The following is a 22,017-nucleotide window of genomic DNA, read 5'->3' as shown; positions in this document are numbered from 1 at the left end:
TTACTGATAAAGAACAAGAAGAAGTAGTGGTTATTTTTCTAAGATTTAATCATCAGAAAGCTGTAATTTAACACGTTTCCTTACTGTCATTGTCCATGTGATACAAACAACCTAATTTTACATACTTGTTCAAATATTTAGACTTGGGAAACCTTGAACAACACTCAGCTATGTTCAACTGTTTGCATTGATGTCTTATTCAGGTCAGATCATCTGAAAACAAACCTGGAATTTTTTATATATATATATAACTGCAGTTGTGTACAATAAGTGTTTAGCAACAGGAGTGGCTGAATAACACAGCTACAAAGTACAGGATGTCATTACAATCATTCTTCCTCTCAAATGAAACACATGCTAATTACACAGCAGGAGAAAGACAACTTATTGTTAAGAATTATAAACTTCTAAGTACGAGTATAAAAGGTAAACATAAATATAAATGCAAGAAGTGATTTTTTTAAAACTACACATATATACAAATATATGACCATTGTACATAACCTCCTTTTAAGTTAATGTGATAAAAAGAAAACTGGGGAGTTGTACAGTGTTACAGTGGTCTGCAGTAACCTGCCCATTTGCTGTTCCTTCAGCAATTATCCAGGTGACTTCTAAAGGTAGTTAATGAACTGGATTTTATTCAAGTGTATTCAACTAAAAGGGGCCACACTTAAATTCATGCCACATGTCTCAGTTTTTTGTAGAACCATGCATCATTTGCCTTAATCTTTACATCTACTGTATGAGCTACTTTGTGTTCTTCTGTCACAAAAAAATGCCATGAAAAGGTATTGTGGTTTGTAGCTACAATGTGACAAAATGTGAAAATATGAATATGTTAGTGCAAGTCAATGTTTATATTTGACAAAAAGCTAATAGAAAAAATAAACTCAGCTAAATCTGCTGTAACTAACCTTTTCAATAGAAACCTATAAAACGCTGCCTAAGTTGGCGACATATGTTTCTCAGTAAACTCAAACAAATCAGCACTCATCAGCCATCAGTCATGATGGCATTTAACAAGAACGTGACAAAAATAGCCCTGAGAAAACATTAACACTGTGATGTATAAACAAAACAAAGAGGCAACGAGTGTCAGTGGGCGATGCGTGCAAGCAGCCATTAGAGAGCATTTAAAAACAAGTTTAGACAAATAACAAGCCATTAAAGTCACAAGCAGAAAGAAAAACCACCAAAACACAAATGGACCAAAGCATTCAATTAACATAGATGGGGTTGTTCATTTATGTATGCACACCCACCAGACATTGACACACACGCACGCACACACACAAGCAAACTCATGCGTACATGCTTAGAGGGGCACCCAGGCATGGATGCAACAATGTAAGAAATAAAAGGGGTTGCTGTCCACAACAATTTGTCACCTCATTGATTTCCCCTTAAAGGAGCTATAGTGCACCTCTGGGAAAACTACAAGGGGCTGTAATTGAAGCTGACTGGATCTGAACACTCTTTGGTCATTCCCTCAGTGTCTGAGACCCCTATAAGTGAAAATGAGAGAACTCTACCCTCCTCACAAAACCCACATATCACAGTGAGCACATAACAAATAGAGCCAATAGTTTGAGGTCATTCCTATCTCGTGACACACAACCCCAATAACTGCAAATCACAGGGAATTCCCTTAACCACCAGAGAGGGACCTGTGTTTTCAAGAAATGTAAAATTAGACATTAAAACATTTGGGGTTTGGCCAAGAGGACATTTTTCAGCAACAATCAGCATATTCAACACACTGTTTAAATAGAAAAATATCATAAATGACAATTGCTAATTATTGTGTGCCCATTTTTTCAATCACTTATGCAAACTCTATGACACAAATTATCTTTGTGCCAACAGAACAAAACTATATTAAGGTCATATTAGATCCTTTTCTTGAAAATGTCTGTGGCAGACTCAAAAAGCCTCAAGGCCTTTGGAAGCATTTCACCATGAAGCTTTCAGCCAAGTCAAGTGTCAGATCCTGGCTGCAATTCCTGTTAGCCTCGAACAGCAAACAGCTCATATGCATGCTGCTGGCTTCTTATAACGTTCTATCCTTGTCTGGATCAAACACAACCAAACATAACCAAAGCCATTTTTAAAACATAACAATTTAACAGCAAAGTGAAAATATTGCTAATCTTCAATAACTACTTTTATGAGAATGTCCTTTATGGCAGTGACAAGGTCTGAAAAGAAAACAAATAATGTAATTGCTAATTCAGCCTTGAGTCTCATGTACTGGGGACAGCAGTACTTGTGCCAAGGGGCTCTAGATATGAAAGGGTTAACAAATAAAATGGCAGGATTTAATACAAAGTAGGCCACACCGGGGCATTTTGTCATAAAAAGACCTTGAGATGGTATTTGTTGTGAATTGTTACTATATAAATAAACTGAATTGAAGTAAACACAATATATTATTAAAGAAATATACTGCAGGAAGAAAGTCACAGAAAGATGTAAAAAAAACCAAAACTACTCATTTAAGACAGTAATGCATATTAAAAGTCATGTTTGACATGTTTAACTGTAATTAATGAGAAACTCAATAAAATGCTTAATAGCTTTCACCCTTTGAAGATATGAGAAAACTATTTTAAGCAAATAACAGTAAATATCTTCTGCATCTAGCACTTGTTTAGTGAGCTTTAAATTAAAGATCATGACAATGCAGACAGTAACTACATACCACATGTCCATCTTTTTTAGATATGGAAATACAGAACACACAGTGATCTGTAGTGTTAAAATTTATCAGACAATATGTCACTAGGATGTGTTATTTTTTTCAAACCCCTACAACCCCTAAAAAAAACTACTTGTTATTGAAGAGGAGCAATATTTTGTCACCATAGTCCCCTGTGCTTCCAGGTGTGTCCCACTTGTCTCCCTGGGTTGTCCAACAGTTTACAGTCATTAAAACTATAGCAAGCTGCTCGCACCTTTTTGCCCTTGAGTCATGACACTGAATGAAAACATGGATAAAAGCTAGCTCTTTTAATATGTTTCCTTTTTTTCAAAAACAGAGGCCAGAAATAAGACAGAGTGAACGCGTAGCTCCGGGGGAGAGGCCATGAATAGACAGGCAGAAACTTGTCACAACCCGTTCCTCTGCCTCTTTCAACTTTATTCTGAATGCCAAGTTGTTCACATTAACATTCAGCAATTCTAAGCAGAGCATACCCTAAAATGGACTGTGCCTTTAACTTTTTTTTTTCACCCCAAACTTCAGTCTATGTGATTTGGATTTTAGATCAGAGAGCAACACAAAGTAGATAACAATTGTGAAATGAAAGGACAAATTGCGTTGTTTTCTAATTATGTTGTCAATAAATATATGAAAAGTGTGGAGATAATGTGTGTTCAACCCCATTTCCTCAAACATGTAAATCCAGTAAAGTTAAATGTATTTCAAAGTCACCTAATGAATATATAGAGTTATCATGTGTGTATTTTTCTTCCAGTGTGAAAACACACTTTTTTTCTGAAGTTCTTTGAATTTCTGTAGCAAATGTCAAGCAAAGTGTTGAAAGAAGTTGTAGATATGTGGAAAGGGGGCTATGTTATGAAGTAACATCTCAAGTTTGGATACAAAGCAAAAATGTAGAAGAAGGTGCTTTAGCTGATATTGAAATCTATAATGCTAAGCCTTTGTGGAAAACCTCTAACAGAAAACTAAGTTTTTTTTTACTTCTCTTCAGCAAAGACAGATAAAACGTGAACTTAACTCCCTTAAGTTTTGTGTTTCTAACTTAAGGGGAGAAAACTAAGAAAGCCTGCAAGATGCTGCAAAAGACTTAAGAAGGGACAGATGATTCTAACTGGACTAGATATAAAGTCAAAACTACAAATAAAACAAATGGTGTTCAAATTACAGAGCTAAGCTTACTTGATAATCTGTGGCAAGATTTGACAGTTGATGTCAACAAATACTCTCCTTTCAATAAACCTGAGCTTGAGCTTTTTTGAAATAAAAAAAGTCACAACTGCAGTGTCCAGAAAGTGCAAAGCTGGAGAGAAAACTTTAAGACTTGCAGCTGTAATTCCAGGATAAGGTGATTCTACAGTTAACTGAAGAACCAACTCAGAGAGACTGAAAACAAATGCAATTCACATTTCAAGCTTCTTCAAACATTATAAACATTTCCAATAATTCTGCTGATCTATGTAAAATGACACTACAATTCCTGTAGTTAATGACTAAATCTACACAAATGGAAAATGTTCGAGGGGTATGATAATTTTGGAAGGTCTTGTAATGGTCATTCAACGATTTCTAAATCATATTGCCGTTCAAAAGCTTCAATTTCTATAGTCACCTTACATTTGTGGTTGTGGTGCAGAGCTAACCACCCATTTCAATGGAAGTAATACAATTATTCGCCACTCAAGTCGAATTAGTGTCACAAACAGTCAGACTGCTGCATGGAGCTACCACAGAATGCCCAGCATACAGTACTTCACTGCAAATAAAAAAGAGCAGCAGCATTAGTGCCTGTAAAGCATTATTTAACCCTTGATTAAGTGGAGCTGAGTATGGGAAACTCAATTGTTATAAACCACAGAGGGGCTGCAAGCTGGCGCACATTGTACTGGATGTACTAGGAGCATGTGACCAAACGACCAGGAGGCTCCTCATCAGTCACTTTCTGCTGACACTAATCTGGCATCTGCTACTGTGTGTCTGCTCTTTAAATTAGCTTGCACTACGGGGGTGGTGGAAGGAGGATGCATGCTGACTGTCACCATCAAATCATGACACAACACCCTGAAACAGCCTTGACAGGATATGATAAAAGACCTACGGGAGAGGCTTTAGTTCTAGGTGTTATTATTTAAAATGTGACATTCGGGAGCCAATTCTGAATGTAATGCATTAATAAAAAGCCAGAAAGGTCATCGTCCTGGCAGAAATGGAATATCTCTTGGAAAACCATATTTGATTTAGGTTATTGGAACAGGTTTGCACAAGATACATTAAAACACTACACTGGATATAAATGTCTTCTAGTTTAAAGTAGTGACTCACGGTAAATGTAACGACTGAGTTCATGACAGGTTATACTGATCTAATGTTGAGCTGCTTTAGATGTGTCATCTTTTATGACATCTCACAGTTATTCATAATATTTAAGCTGCTGGCACATGTTCCTATATATTTTCTATAGTGTACATATTCACTTCAATTCAAAGACCATTTTTATAGCACATTATCATCAACTTCAGGTGACTATAGTACTTCACAATAGTTACAGAATCATAGATAGGTATAAGATAAAATAAGAACTAAAATTAAATTTGACAATAAAATTTGCAATAAAATACCAATATAAATAATGATAAAATAACAAATTAAGTCACAATTCCCTTTCAATTTAGTTTTACAAAAACATGGATAATTTTTCCCCTTATTTCAACTGGTTTTGAAGGTCAAGGAAAACAGATACATTTTCAGCCTAGACTAAAACTCACCTATTCATATATTAGGTGAGTTTCAGGACAGGGCACATTACTTTTACCATAGCATCAGTGTCTAATATCTAGTTAATTTTTAAGACCCAATTCATTTTTAAACTTGATCATTGATTCTATAGCAATGGGACTTTTCCTTAAGCTCAACTAAATAGGGAAAACTTTAAAACAAATGTTTATCACTCCATTTAAAATTATGTGAAAAATCATCTTAAATACCCCTATGCCTCTCAAAACATGAGTCCTAAACATCCTGTCTTTTCCTGACAGGACGTTTTGATGGCTTTCTTGTATTAAGTCAACCATGAAAATTAAACTTCTGTGAAGCTAACTGCTTTTGTTGCCAGAGCAGCAGTAAAGCAGCAGCAGGGGAGAACATATCAGTTTGCTCACTTAAATGTATCCAGACATTTAAAGGATCGAGTCAGCAAGTGTGGAAGTGTCTGGGCTTACACATGCTAAGTTGTTTTTGATGCCTTACTGTGCAAGTCTAACATATAGTGCCATTTAGATTCACAGTATGAAGATGTCTTGCAGTGGCCCCCAGTGGGCCCTCTTCCCTGGTGTCAATCTGCAGACAAACTTTCACACTCATAATTGGCTTTCTCACTATGACTGTCATTAAAAGTGAAGACACGTATCTATTAGCAAAATGTCTTAAAATATTTTGTAGCGAAAATCAAAATGAAAATTAAATCTTTTACATTGAACTTAGACATTTGGCAAAGTAGTAAATTCTCAATTTGGTTTTAATTCAGATATTCTGCAAAGCTGGTGGCAGTTTTAAGAACACATGTTCATACTGGGGAATGCAATTAATCTCAGCATGGCCATCCAACGTATGTAGTAAAAGACTGTAATTAAAGAGTCTGTTTCAGCATGCTGTTTTTCTGGGTTTCTGTCACAGAGATATTTTAAATTGACAATTCACAGACGATGATTCAAGTGGTCAACCTGAGCTGCACTGCTACTTCATGCATGGTCTGTTCTACATAAAATACAGCAAAAGTGTATTACCAATCTGGGTGGGGTGGTCTATTCAAAGAGGTCCAAATTCACATTTGGTTTCTGTGATATACGCATAAGCAGCTGCAGTCCACTATCAACCCTTTGCTGTGTGCTTTTTCAAGCATCCTCCATAACCAAGCATCAGTTTGTAATATCCAGCACATTAGTTTTGCCAAAGTCCATAACTTATTGATAAGTCGTGTAAAAAGGAGGTATGATAGGATACAATAGCTAAGACTTGCAAAGGAAAGGGAAGTTACTCGGACAAGTGTTCACGCCTCCTGAAGTTTTCCATCCGCTACCATGTTACAATCACAACCTTTGATGGATTTTTTTTCTGGATTTTATGATATGGGCCAAAACAAAGTAACATGTAACCTACAATCCTGAGTCAAAACCACCTTTTGGTAAAATTACAGCTAAAGTATTCTGGGGTATCTTCTCATTTTCTGAGAATATGTTTGTTCAAAAAAAATATATATAGCCCATTAACCTATTCTAACTTGTTTAAAAGGAAACATAATAGGTCCCTTTTAAAGTTGAACATTAGTTTAAAAGAGTTTTCTTTACAGAACTTTGATATGTTTATATCAACTGTTTGGAAGAACCAGCAGTCAACATCATAAATAATAAGTTATGTTATTCACTAACATTGTTGTGTAATGTCCTGAATAAAGCCACATACAAATAACCTAAGATGAACATATGTTCTTGTTTGGGGGGGAAAAAAAATCTAAATAATTTGGTGAAATCTAATAATATTAAACAAGCACAAGGTAGGACATCTTGGCGCGTCAACCAGATCAAACAGAGTCTGTATGAATTCTCTGTTGTTCGCAATATCTCAGTCAGCTGCACAGACAATCCTCCTCTGGTATCAGCTCCCACAAAGCCACCTCATCTACAGCTTGGCATCACCACTTTGATGATGCATACACCTGTGCACACATTCAGGCAGGCAAGAAAAACAAACATACAATAGACAATGGAAATCGTGTAGATGCACACACACACATAAACAAGTTTGAAAGACAGACTCTAAAAAGGATCTTGTGCTGAATCCCTTTGGCACGCATGCAAAATTAATTTCTCATACCAACACAGAGTCCTGCAAACTTCCACATCAAAAACTTTAATTTAAAATAGACAAAGAAATGAACTATTGTCTTGAATTTAACTGTTCTGCAACATCATCCTATTCGTCTTCAAGATGTATATATAATATTAGGGAACAAAATGCAAACCACTTGTACCACTAGGAATCCCATTAAGCCAAATGAAAACAAAAACCAAATACCCATTAGATTTTCTTCTCAAGAGGCTCGGATAGTTCAAAAATGTACAGAAGAGGTTTTATGTTTAAAGAAGGAGCAGAAATATTGTCTCAGATCAAATATATCAGTGAGATAAAAACGGTGAGACATTTATAGCTGTCAGGTGTGCCATAAAACTAGATCATCTTTGTTGCGTTTCATCACCATTGAGGACAATTCTGTGCACTGGGTGTAAAAAATAATCCCCCAACCCCAAGCATCCCATTTGTTTTTGTTTTTTTTATATTTTACTATAGCATAGAACACCAAAAGGATAAAACTGTCTGTGACTCTACAGTTCCTCAATTATATCTCCAAGAAATGTTCAAGAGGAAATTGGAAACTCAATAAACAAAATGTGAAACAGTAAAAACACATACAGTTAGTCGGTCAAATATGATGTAAATACTTATGCATATGGGTGAGGTTACTGTAAACACAGAAAGTGCAGCTCCTAACTCAGAGATTCACTCACTCCTACCATACGGGCGGAATCGGGTGTGCAAGGTGTTAAATCGTAATCTGAAAAGCCCTATTAACATCTGCACAGTAAATCCAGAGGATAATGATGAATGCCTGAGATGGATCTATAATGTCATTCAAAGAGAAGCATTTGGATTTAGATAATGTGGGTTGCTATTTATTTTTCTATTCACGCAGACTGTAAAGGCCAGACGACAACAACAATTCTCCCTTAAAAACCCTTTAGTATTAGAGTGATAATATGCTGACATAAATAAATAAAACTCCGTAAACACTGGATTAGAAAGTCCAATTCTTCCTGAATATACCTTGTTTTAAATGTGCTGCTGGCAAAAAAAATCTGTGCCATATGTATGTTGACAGTCTTTTTAGATGAGCTCCAACTCTGTGTGGTTGCCAGCACAAAAATAAAAGTGCCTGCTGTGAGAAAGCTGCAGAGGTTGCCGTGTCCACTTTTGATTACAGGAGCTGGGATGAAGACTCCGACTGCTAAGGAACTGCCGTTTGGCAGGCGTCTAATTTGGGCCATATACGTGGAGACATTCCTCACAGTAGAGCAAAGTCAAGTGGCACAGAAACATGTCACTGAACAGAAATAATTCATGTGCTAATTACATCGCCACTGTCTCTCAGGATGATTTCGGTACAGAGCAGCTCTTGTCCTCTCAGCTCTAACCACTGAGATCCTCTCTCTGCCAGACACACCATGAATCCTTGATAGAGAGCAGACAAGCAGACACATAGGCACATACTTAATACTATCCTCATATCTAAACGTTCTCTTATCTTATTCGCCTACAGTGGCATGTTTATGAACAGTAAAACTTGCAAGAGATAATGCACTCAGAAATACAGAATTAAAAGGGGTTGCATTGTTCTGTTATATATAAGAGGGGTAAGACACAATGTTTACAGTTCATACCAAAAGTGTGCTTACTCCTTAAACGTTTTCACATTTTGCAGCATTACGACCAGAAACCTCAGTGCATTTTTGCATGATTTTATGTCACAGAGCAACATAAAGTAATGCTGGATTGATGATTAATTGATAATGATTTAAAAATATATAAATAGCTTTCCAAAAATCACATACTAAAATATCTCCAAAGTGTAACATAGATATGACTTCAACCCTCTTTATTATTATGCCACTAAAAAAAAAAAAAAAAATCCACTTAAGGTAAGAGTTTATAAGTGTTCTGTGTTTGGTTAGAAACTTTAGAAAACACATATTATCTTTAAAACCATTGGACAAATCCGGGATAAAGTTGGGCATATTAAAAGCAGTTTTAGATCCATGAACAATATCCAAAGCTTTTTACACCTTCAGAATTTAAATCCATTATCTTTTAATGAAAAGATTATGTTGCAGACTAAAAACTACATAGACATGCCCATTCAGATAAAATGATATGATTACGTTTGCTTATGTAAGACATAAGTCTATGTAATAAAACAAAACAAAAAGCCAACGACAAATTGCAAAACACATTGCAAGGAAGCAGAGAAGCAGTCAAGAGTCCCGTGGTGACTCTGGAGGAGCTGCAGAGGTCAAAAGCTCAGGTGAGGAAATCTGTTGACGAGACAACTAATCAACACAGAGTCCTCAAATATGTTGTTCATAGTGAAAAGGGGAGGCCATGTTGAAAAACAACCTCTCATGGTTGTCTGTCAACAATGATCTTCTTTAAACCAATTTCCTAAGACACGCAATAAACAACCGAAAAAAAAAAAAAAAAGATTGAAAGAAGATTCCCTGGTCAGATAAGATCAAAACAGAGCTTTCGGATCTGCATATAAAACACCATGTATGAAGGAAATGTAACATTAGAAATCCCATCACTGTCCCTATGTTGGGATGTGGTGGCAGTGACATATTGTGATAATGCTTTTCTTCTGCAAGTACCAAAAAAGATGACCAGGTGATGGGAAGCTGAATAGAGGTAAAAACCGAAAAAATAAATAAAAAATCAGGAAGAAAACCCTATAGATGCTGTAAAAGACAAACTTTAGTGATTTAGGTCACACCACATTCATATGTTAGAGTCCAAGTCCAGACCTAATCTAAATGAGAATTTGTGGCAAAACATAAGTATTAATATTCTCAGATCTTCTCCTTCCTATCTTACAGATTTCGACATCTTGCAACGAATGGGCAAGCCATTTATTTTTACTGGTCAAAACATACGCCAGATTTGCAGCATTTTTATTTGCTAAATCTTCAGTGTAATGCCACATAAAAATAATGCATCATTGTTATTTTCCTATCTAATCTTTATTTCTTAGTAAGTTCTGTGCACCATTTCCTCTGGTGGCATACAATGCGCTTTTATTCTTTCAGTACTGAAGTCAACACAATGAGATCAGATTGCTCATTCATGCCTTCTAAGGTCTGACGCCAGCAAAGTGGCCTGTCTGTCACACACAACCATTTCAGGTGCAGTGAGGTGAGCTTGAAATAAATGCACCCTGAATTGAAACTAAATCTTCTCAGCACATCACCTTCGCTTTATCTCCTCTGAACATGAAAAGAAAACAAACAATCCTGCAGTTGAGAAGTCCACAGCCATTTTTCACTTGTTACTATTTTGTTACCTACTTTAAGTTTTGTCTTGGTAGTTTGAATGTTTTTAATGGTCTAATAAAGAGATTTACCCATAGACCATATGCTCTAATTCCGCATCTGAAGGAAGAACTCAGCGCAGCAGACAGAACGGCTTCATGGCCTCTCTAAAAAAAGCCTCCAATTTAAAACTTGCTGCAAGGCATAGAAGCTGGAGCTTCATTGGTTCAAGCTGGCATAGGAACTATCTCAGATGCACACTTTAGCTTTTCAGCTGCTGCTTTGTGTTTTGAACAACATGCAAACATGTTGCATACCAAGTTCTCGTAGCATCCTTTGACATATGTGCTTAGTATTGTTCCATTGTCAAGAATAAGAAAAAAAAAACATAAATCAGATAATTTCATTTTAACCATTTTATAAATAATCATAATCATTGGGAGACTTTAATATAATGTGTGATTCAAATGTATTTTTGTGTTTCCTGTCTGAGGGATGGATCTTGAAAATGTAATGGGGTAAAATAGTGAGTTTATTTGACTTCCAAGAAGAAATTTCTCCTACCAAGTTATCTTGCCTATAGTGAATCATGGTGACTAATTTGAACTAAATTAGAGTGTAGGCTAGAATAGACAAAATGATAAACTATCCACATGTTGATTTCTAGCCAATGTTTTTTTTTATATGTACATAAAACATTGGCTACAAATCAAAAATACTGCAGGGTACCCTAGTTGACCTAGTTGATGACGACTAACATAGGAGAGAAGTGCTGATCAGACACCCGATATCTAGAAATCTATGGGGATGAGATAGCACGACAATCTATCAAAAGTAGTATTAGCCAGCAGTAGTACCCAGCAATATGTTCTTACAGTTATTACAAATGTTTTATATCTTACTTCTTACTGCTTAATTCTTCCAGATGCCTAAATAAATATCGTACAAATGATTTCAATATAAATTGGTGCTTGTTATAGGCATAATGTAATAGAATACTTTGAGCCAGACAATTAACGGTGTTTGAGTAAACCCCTAACACAAAAGGGAAACACAAAAACAAGTCTAATTTTAAAATGAATCTCAAGAAAGGAACAAGTAGTAGGGCTCCCTGTGCATCTCAGCATCATAATAGTAGCCTACACTTGTCTTACTAGATAAACGCTTCTTTTACAAAACAGTTTCATACTAAATTCAAAAGTCGAAAAGCCATCTCTGAGACGCCTCTGTCCAATCACACATCATCAATCAAATCACTAATATCTGGCACACGTGAGCTTTTAAAATGGAACCAAAGGATGCATGAATGAAACTGTGCTGGGTGAATATAAAGCACTACACATAAATCAAAGCCTCAGAAAACTGCTGAAGGGTGAAACATGTCGGTGAGGCAGGGGGACTTCTCAGTTTTTCTATACTCTGTCACAAAACCTACTGAATAAACTTCTCTTAGCTGAAGCGCATTGATATGTTTAACCCCCCATGCTTTTTCAGTACTTACAGAAGACAGAAACAGAGCGAAAAGCCACCTAATTCACATATTTAGGTGTTTTTTGAGAGGTCACAGAAATATGCAAACACTACAATATGCAGCTGGGCAGTGTATTGTCAACTTGCTGTTTGCAAATGGACAAACATTTCTCAACTTTACTTCGCTAAGAAATGACTCAGATCTTGGTACACACTTGTTCCATGCTCGAGATAAAACATAGCCTGACTGTCTTTGCTTTTAGGACCTAAAGTGTTTGTTGTGGTTTCTTCTAAGTGAAGCGAAGGGCGAGCGGGTAATTTTGGGGTTGAAAAGTTCTAAAGATCATACTTTGACACTTTTGTAACGTAACTATATACAGAGATTCATTGAGAGATTTCCCCAGGATCTACTGTGCATGCACAAGATACACACTGTTTCCTTGGTTGCTTGTTCTACTGCCAGAAGTGTGCTGCACTGAGGGCTATTTGAGCAGGAAAAACAATATATTCTCTCTGGTGTCCCACCAAGAGCCTCACAGCTACGAATAAGATCACACTGTGGTATTCCTGGCAGCTGAAAGCTACAGGCACGAGAGTTTTTACTGAGCATAAAACACTAAGTTGGAGATGAAGCCTGTATAAAAACTACATTTTTGTTCCCAGATTAGAAGTTCATATTCGCATAACATATCAGGCCAACACACTTTACTGAAGATGCAATAAAAAAAAGAAAAAGCTGAAGAGTAGTGTTTTTATAATAATTAATATAAGGATAGTGGGGAATCTTAGTCCCTCCTCTCGGCTCAAAAGAATAACAAATTGCACTCTAGTGGCTTAAATAAAACCCAGTCTGGTAAGAATAAATAAATACGGCGAGTAATTAGGCAGACCTGAACACAAATTGCGAAACAAAATGCAGTTCCACTTTTGTTAATCTATTCCTCACTTTTGGAGTCTGTTTAATCAACACAGTCCATTGTTCTAATTGCATTGACGCAGGTGTCTCACTAAGCCTTTCCCAACAGATGGTTGTGTTATGTTCGTAACCCTCCCTTCCCCGTTCTCTAACCTTTGGAATTGTTAATACCTGTGCCCCCTCCCCACCTTTATCTGAAAGGGAAAGATTGCAGACAAGCAAAGTTGCTGACCTATAGAGGTAAAATTACTCACTTTTGGGTGTTAATGTTTCAGCAATGCTACCGCCCATCTGACACTAGACCAAGGTCATTTCATAATGGGCTGTCCAGCTGCCACTCTGCTGTCAACAGGCCTGTGTGATGAAGGAGAGTGTAGCCGGTTACAGTGACAGGAGTCAAGGCTACGGCAGGCTGATAAAGATCTGCCTCTATCAGGAGTGAAAAAAGCAAAGAAAGAAGGATGGAAAAAAAGATGATCCTGCATTTTGCCCCCCTAAGCCTTCAAAGTGGTGACATACAGATAAGCTCAGCAGCTTGTGTGCCAAGCCACTTACTTTTGCATTTCATACCAAACTGCAGGTGTCACAGTGCCACGCAAGAATAAATGAATTTAATCAGCAACAATATCACAATGTGCTAAATGTCATTGCTCTTTCTTTTTATCAAATTCTGTCTGTTAAGAATTGATCAGAGTAAGTTCAGATAAATAAAACCACTAGCACAGACTTCCTTACATGACTTGAGATAAAACAGATGGACGTTTATACTTTATAGGTACATTGCGTTTTTGAAATTGAAACTTGAAACTTGCAGTGTTTGTGAAAACATGTTGGGTGGTCAGAGATGCACAGTGTCATTTAATAATGTCCAATGAAAATCTTAAATCGTCGGACATGTTGACCAATGTGCTTCTCATCTCACTTTAAAAGTATGTAAAAATGTTAAAACATATCGAAGACCTCAACACTGCACAGTGTGACAAATGTGTAACATTTGCTATTAGAAAGACCGTGACTCATCATTGTGCTGATGTCGCATTTGTCCGACAATGTTGTGACCAAAGTGTGCAGGGGTTGTGGTCTGCATGTGTCTTACATGGACTAAGGAGATAAAAACTGGTCAGTTGCTCGTTGGTCCACAGTCCTGTTTTCAAACGAAAGTGAAGCTTGCATTTATTTGGAAATCAAGTGCTGTCAAGAGGAAGATGAGAAACACTAGACCCAACAATCCAGATTGCCTGAAGGCCTCAATCAGGGCAACCTGGGCTTCCATCACCTCAGCAAAGCCACAGGCTGATCGTCTCCATGCCACAGCACACTGGTACAGTAATTCAAGCAAAGAGATGCCTGACCATGTATTGGGTGCATAGAAATAAATATAAAACCCTGGCATTTCTGTTTACAATATTATTTCTTATTGATCTTATGCAATATTCAAAACTTCTGAGACACACAATTTCAATTGATGAAATGATCATCAAAAAATAAAGGTATTGAGATATTTAACTCTTTATATTATGACTCTAAATAGTATGAGTTTCACTTTCTGACATGAACGACAGAAATATTGAAATTTCTTTTATGGTATTCACATTCTTTGAGATAGAAATTGAATCATTCCCACTTCCCTAAAACAACAGTAAAAGAAAAATAATGGGATTTCCTCGTTACAGTCGATTAAAGGCAAAGATTGCCTGTGCACACATTTTATTCCTCACACTGACGCGAACCCACACAAATATTGACATGCATACGCTATGCACTAAGCTAATTCTACAAGATGCAGAAAAATGTACACATTTGCATGTGTGATTCTTTGCCTCCACAGACTCCCTCTCATGAGGCATGGGCTCCACTATGCAGTGCACCTAAATAAGAGCTTGGAAAGTTACAAATTAATTAAAAGCACAGGGCTGCTTTTTTCTGTCTTTCTATGAAGTGTCCTTCAGAGATGGATGAAAAAGCTTTGAAAATGGCCTAGCTTGCATGTCCTTTTTTATGCTTTTTTTTTTTTTTTTTTTTTTAAGAAATGCATAACAGATAAAGGGATAGAGGAGGGAGTCTTAATCATGTTAGCCTTTTTTTTTTTTTTTTTTTTTTTTTTWCTCTCGTGTCCCACAGAAAACAGCGGCTGTGGTCTGCATATATCAATGCAAGTATAATGTGTTATATACTCAAATTAACTTGCTCTGCTGCCTTGTAATGCCACACATGTATGCCACACATACATATGAAATCATGTAAATGGCCAAATGCAAATATCAAATCAGATTTTAGTCAATAAAAGTGGTACTTAATTTAGATTGTTTCTCCAGTGCTATCCATCATTTGGAGCATAGCTCTAGGTGACTTAGCCCTTTACCTATCTACAGCATCCAGCCACCTGCCATAGAAATCACGGCTGTTTCCGCCATATGCCTCAATGTTCTGCCAAGCCTCTCCGGTCTGTTCTGCCTTGAGCAAATTTCATTATGTGATGGCTGGGAGCACACGGCACTGCTCATTAAGGCCATCAGCATTGCAAGTCACCATTTGTACCAGGATGGATGCCGGAGGTTGCTTACCCCCCAGCACTGTAAACCACTCGAAAGGTTTTTCAAACTTTTGTTTTGGAATGAGGGCATGTTACCATATGGTGTTCACCTATATTAAAACAATAAGATTAGGATAATGTTGAATGTGATGGTAAAGAAGCTGTGCATTAGATAACAATAGGAAGACGGAAAATTAGAAAATGTACTACTGTGTAAAAAAAAAAGTTTTGTGTGTATAAAACATAACAAAAAGTTCAATACCTATTTTAAATATTTGTAATAAGGGATTACCCTAAAACTAAATGTTTAAGCTCTTACAAAGGAAACTCATGTCAGAAAAGGACCAGTCCTAGTGATTAACAACAATTTGTAATAAACCAAGATTTCTGATCTTCAGGAATAGTAAATCTGTGACTTGCAGAAAAGCATTCATATTTTATGTGAATGGTTAGCCCAGTCAGTGCCAAAAACAGCACAAAAAGTGGATTCATCTCTCCACATTTTTTCTGTTGATTGTAACTTTGTGCTGTTTTCGGCACAAACATGAAGTGTCTCCTTACTTATATTATTTTAAACAATAGCATCCACACCCGGGGGTTTTGTTGTTGATGCAAACTGGTAGTGGTTACATAATTTCTGACCATGCCGTTGGGCTAAAAATTGACGGGTTCTATTCTACAGACGCTTTCAGAATGTTATGTCGGATTTTTATTGTTCTTGTCTGTGTTTGAACATCCAAGAAAGTATTTACATAGCTGGCTACCAAAAACATTCTCTTGGGAGCAGCAACGTATACAACACCAAAAGTTAAGTTTTATAACCTTGTGCCATTTATTTTTCAAAGTGTTACTTAGTTTTATTTTTGTATTTCTTTACATTACCTCCCTCTCTACTGTGAATATACTATAACACTGCAGCTGAAAACCATGGATTTTGAAACTGAGAGACAAATAATTCTTAAGCTTACTGCATAACTTACAGTTGCATATAAAAAAAATTAGTAAACTGAACATGTTACCTCAACCTTCTGAATATTTCAAGCAATACAGCTGATGCCATACCTGGCAGACATAACTGGCTAATGCAGCCCCCAATGTATAAAAAAAAAATATACTCATTCACTGAATGATAAAGAATCTCTCTAACTATCATGAGCCAGTGTCAAGTTGCCACGAGGCACTGGCAGTTGCCTGCTAATGTGGTCAGCTCACAGCCAGATGGAGCTGAGCCATAGGGATCAAGAGAACAGCTCTATTGCTGGAGGTGTCCTGCCAGCTGACTCCCACCACCCTCTGATGTTTCACAGTCCAACTACTCTTTATCTCATTACTAACCTTGAAGACAAAAATTAGTCGACTGTGCTCAGGTGATGAAGATACAGATCTTGGAGAGGATTCAAAGCACCAAAACTGTGTTTTGTTCTATTTACTAACAATTGCATCTTCTTTCTTGATGCAAAAAGGCTAATCCATAGTCAATTCACAGGAAAGGCTGTGTTAAGCATCACATGGTGTTCAGTCAATCATGCTAATGCAAAGCACCCAGAAATATTGCAGAAAAGGAACCAATATTTATCTGATCTGAAGGTTATCTGATTTGTGGCTGGCAGAAACTAGTTTGGAAAACAATAACAGAATAAAACAGAAAAGAAGTTTTAGGTGTAAAAACTAAATTTTAAAAGTTAGTAGAATTCCTGTTTTTATTATTGTGCTTTATTAGCTTATACATTTTTATACATGCCTATACATTTTTCATAATATGTATGAGGATTGTAAATTTGCAATTGACATTTCTTTGAAAATGGTAACTTGAATACAATGTCAACAAATAATGCAGATGCATAATGCATTTGCACCAACTGTTCATAAATCCTAGATTAAAAGAACCTTTAGTTGGAGTTTACTGACTCAGTTTTGAAGCAGGGACATCAAATAAAGAGCAAACCTGAATCCTCAGTTATAATCTGCAGCTATAGCATTTCTTTAAGAAGATCACAATAACTTTCATCAGAGAGTTATCGCTTGTTGCATAAGTACCACTGATGCAGCTAAATTGGCACACAACTAAGTGGCTACTACAAGTAAGAAAGCAACCAATATATTGCAACTTAAAAAGACATTTCTATATTTAGCTTTGAAATTCAGGAGAACATGGTGTATTATTGTTATTTTAAACTAACTAGTTTAACAAACAGGCTAAAACTAACAATTCACATATTTACAGCAGTATATTCTTGAACCTAAGTCAGACTCAGAAGAATAAGAAATGAAGCCTCCTACACAATCATCAAGGATGCAGCAGTGGTTTCTGTTTCATTAGTCAACAACAAAACACTTGTCTTTACCAGTCATTGTACAGTGCATATAAATCAGCTTGCCAGCTCTGTTGCTAGGTGAGGGAAATGCCCGCTGATTCTGAGTTAATAATTAAAATATATAGTACCTCTACATCAGTTTTTCTGTTTCTTTTTTGTATATAGGTTCAGTCTTCTCAAACAGTTGGTCATGGCAGATAGCAGCTTGCATAGTGCCAGGTTCTGCTAAAAGACTTTTCCTGTCAAAACAAAGATTTTCCTCTCGACTGTCACCACTTGCATGCTCAGAATGAAAGATTGTTGAAAAGAAAGCGACACAAAGCCAACTACTGTCAATACAATCTGCTGGGTGTCCTTAGATTAAAAAAAAAAAACTTTAATTAAAATAATGAACTGAACTTGAAAATTTTACTTTTATTTCAAAGTGATATGGCAATGAAATTAGCTCACTTTTCTGTCCTGTAACTGGGCCTGGTGCAGCCAGTGCTCAGTCCAGCACTGAGAAAAAGTGCACAAAAAGTGTTGACAACTCTCTCCCTCCAGGACGCTTAGGCAAACTGCAGATGCAGTAATCATAGTATACCATGATGGGTTGGCTCTCAGGCATGATGAAGGGCATGACTTCACATCCAAATGACCCCCACACACACACCAGCAGCTATCAGCACTGCCATGTTTGAGAGGCAATCCACACTGACGTTTGCCCTCATTTACTACAGTGTTTATGGGGATTAAAATAGCCGAGCAGCTTTAACAAATTTAGAGAGCCGGAGGCAATAAGTCATTTGTGGTAATTCTGCACTTGTTGTTTTCTCTTTGCAAATTGTTCTGTGGAAGCTCAGACTGTCCTTCTTCTGTGACCCCAGGGTAGCAGTCTGTCAGGCAGTGCTGAAACCACCCCAATGCTTAATAGCTCTTAAGCTATAAATATGGCCCCAGAGTTGACGGCCTGGATCTGCAGTCCCCCATTATCTTGATTCATTCCACTACAAAAAGAGAGCCTCTGTAATGTATTTTAGCCATCTTAACAGGAGATTTTAGAGGTTCACAGACATGCCCCACTGAAGTGCAAACGAACTAAAACCTATTTCCCTCAAATACACATTCAAAGGTCTTCCTGAATAATCTGTAATGACACCGTACCAAGTGAAGTTCCTAAGTGAATACTGAATCAAATAAAAGCTTTTACATATACAAAATAAAAAAGGCAATCTCGAGTGCATGTCAGAACTTCTAAAATCTAAATGTCATGTCCCTTACTGTAAATTAAACTTTCTCTCTTTCTTTAAGCTGAACTTCTGGACATGATTTTTTCCTGCATCTTAATGGATACATAGGGCAACAGTTGGTCAGCTCAGCTCTGCTGGTTTACCGGAAGGATGTTTTATGCTTTTCACCAACACCCACAAAGTAAAAAAGAAAGCAGCCAAACAAACAAAAAAAAACTACTTTATAAATATTTCATTATTTATCTCCTTGATGCATATTTTGCATTTTTACTATGAGATGTCTCCCATGCACTATATTTTTTACACCAACAAATATTAGGACAAGAAATTGACTTTCATAAACAGAATTTGGATATCTGAATGTACAACTATAGACTTAAAAGCTTTTGCTGCACATCCAGACACTTAAATCTAAGACTCAAACTAAACCATTATTACTGTTGTTCTCGCTGTAAGTTTAGACTCCTGCTGGAAGTTAAACATTTTTGCTTTAGTCTGAAGTCCTTTGGATCAGACAAAATTTCGTCCAGGATTACTCTGCACTTCACTCTATCCATTACCAGCCACATTAACCCCCATGGTAAAAAGAGTCTCCACAGCATGATGTTGCTAATGGGAGTGATGTGGTAAGGATCACACGCTTTGCTTATAGGCCAAACAGTTACATTTTGGACTCACTCGACAAGAGCAGCTTCTTCTATACGTTTGCTGTGGCTTGTGATAACTTTTTATGGCCTGTGATAACTTTTTATGCGTTTCTATGAACAATGGCTTTTCCGTTGCCATTTCTCTGTTAGAATGTTTATTTTAGCCATTCAAACCAAGCATTCAGCCCAATCAAAAGGTGTTCCATCTAAAAGCTACAAAACCATATCAAGATAAAGGAAGACACAACACAAGGGAACAATAAAATACAGAAGAAGAAAAAGAGCCTCAAAAAGAGTTAAGTTTTAAAGTTCAGAGAGCCTCCCATTCTAAAGTGGTTGCTGACATAATCAGCCGAAGTGAGGTATTTCTGGTTGGTAGGCTGAGAAAATATACCCTTGTGTCACACAAGGTCAAAGATCCTCCTTATGCCTAAAACAAACAGCTGTGATATCAAGAGGTTGCTGACGGGGTGAAATTGAACTGTAAAACAATGTCCCTTGCCTTGCAACCAGTGGCAATGCAATACTAGTACATCATACACTGTGACACCTCATCAGACTGAAATACAACCACTCTGTTTACACAATAAATGCAGCTGAAAATTGTAAAATTCTCATAATTTACAGGGTAAGGCCTTCTGAGAACACAGAACAAATGTAAACACAAACATATGCCTTTGCATGCCTTTGCAAAAGAATCACATTAAGTTTTTATTGAGTTTGTGCCCAATCTGTTCATTTTTGCAATGCAAATTTCTCAGAGTCAAGGAGAGGACAGATTGATGTTTTTCATCTGTGTAGAATGCAGTCAGTAAGCAACCAGCAAGATTAAGGAAGATTTCCTTTGATATTTATTTTTCACTATTCACTCATATCATCAGTCTCTCAGCGATGCAATCCTATACCGGGGATAAAAAGGTGCCTCTTTCTTTGTGTATATGTCTCTGAGTGTTTCTGTATGACCTTGTGAAACAAAATGGCTCCAATGAATGAAGAGTGAGATGGATTTATGAATAAATAGAGCTAGATCGGTGGTGGACTATTGTGACTGACAGATGGATGAACACTTGCAAGGAGAGAGGGAGAGCTGATTTGCACTTTGCTTTATTTCAATCCTTTTGTTTATTGGGGTGGATGCTATCTCAGCATGTTGCTGACAGGAGAAGGTAAGAGGAGGGACAAAGCACACCTCTTCAGACAGAGCACCTCTCATGTCAGGTCTACCCCCAGGGAAAGGGTGCTACAGTGAGGAAGTCAAATAAAAATAAGTAACAGGCTTAGTTTCCAATGGTATTTGGATTAACATGATGCGATTTTCATGTATTAGCCATATAAACTTGACAACATTCAACTTAAGTATTTGAATCAGCCCTCCATAAGCGTAACTGTCCCTCATATCCACCCTAGGTGTAAAATAAAGTCATTATTTAACTCATCAGTTGAGTTTACATAACAGTTATTATTTGTGGAGTGTAGTGAAATAAAAATAAGTGGTAGAACTAAGTGGAATATTTTTTCTTTATCAAATGACAGCAATATGTAAATAAATTCCAATTTTAGTTTTCTATATTTCTCTCTAAATTCATCCGCTCTTCCTACTCAGTCCATTTTGTTCATTGTGTTTCCCTTTATGGTTTTTATGAGCCTTGCTTTTTCATTCCAATAACAATTGTATTCACAGAGGGGACATTTTATTTTAAAAAGGTTCATGCATAATAGAAGGGCTTAAATCCCACAACAGAACTTTGAGAGTCACCAAGAATAAATAAAAGACACAAACCATAGTTTGGATGTACATGTATGGCACTACTCCATAGCACTGGAAATATAAAACAAGTGCAGATAATGTTATCGCTACACTCAGACAAGAGGTATGAGAAATGATACACAACTATAGTGCCTTCTGGAAGTATTCAGTGCCCTTGAACGTTTTCATACTTTGTTACATTGCGAAATCAAACAGAAATGTATTTAACGAGGATTTCATGGCCTGGATCATGAAATGATCATGGCACAAATATTTGTACTGTAAAAAATATACACGATATATATA

The 22,017-nt window shown here is 36.8% G+C and overlaps 1 protein-coding gene across 18 annotated transcripts in view; it reads right to left on the bottom strand.

The window, feature by feature from the left end:
• LOC103477041 (neurexin-1a) overlaps positions 1 to 22,017 on the bottom strand; it is a 265,070-nt gene that overhangs the window by 172,096 nt on the left and 70,957 nt on the right. The gene's annotated exons all lie outside the window — the stretch shown is intronic.

Source organism: Poecilia reticulata, linkage group LG15 (genome assembly GCF_000633615.1).
Source record: "Poecilia reticulata strain Guanapo linkage group LG15, Guppy_female_1.0+MT, whole genome shotgun sequence".
In the NCBI taxonomy this organism is placed as follows: Eukaryota; Metazoa; Chordata; class Actinopteri; order Cyprinodontiformes; family Poeciliidae; genus Poecilia; species Poecilia reticulata.
Note: the sequence above shows the minus strand (reverse complement) of the source record. Positions and strands in the feature narration are given on the sequence as shown.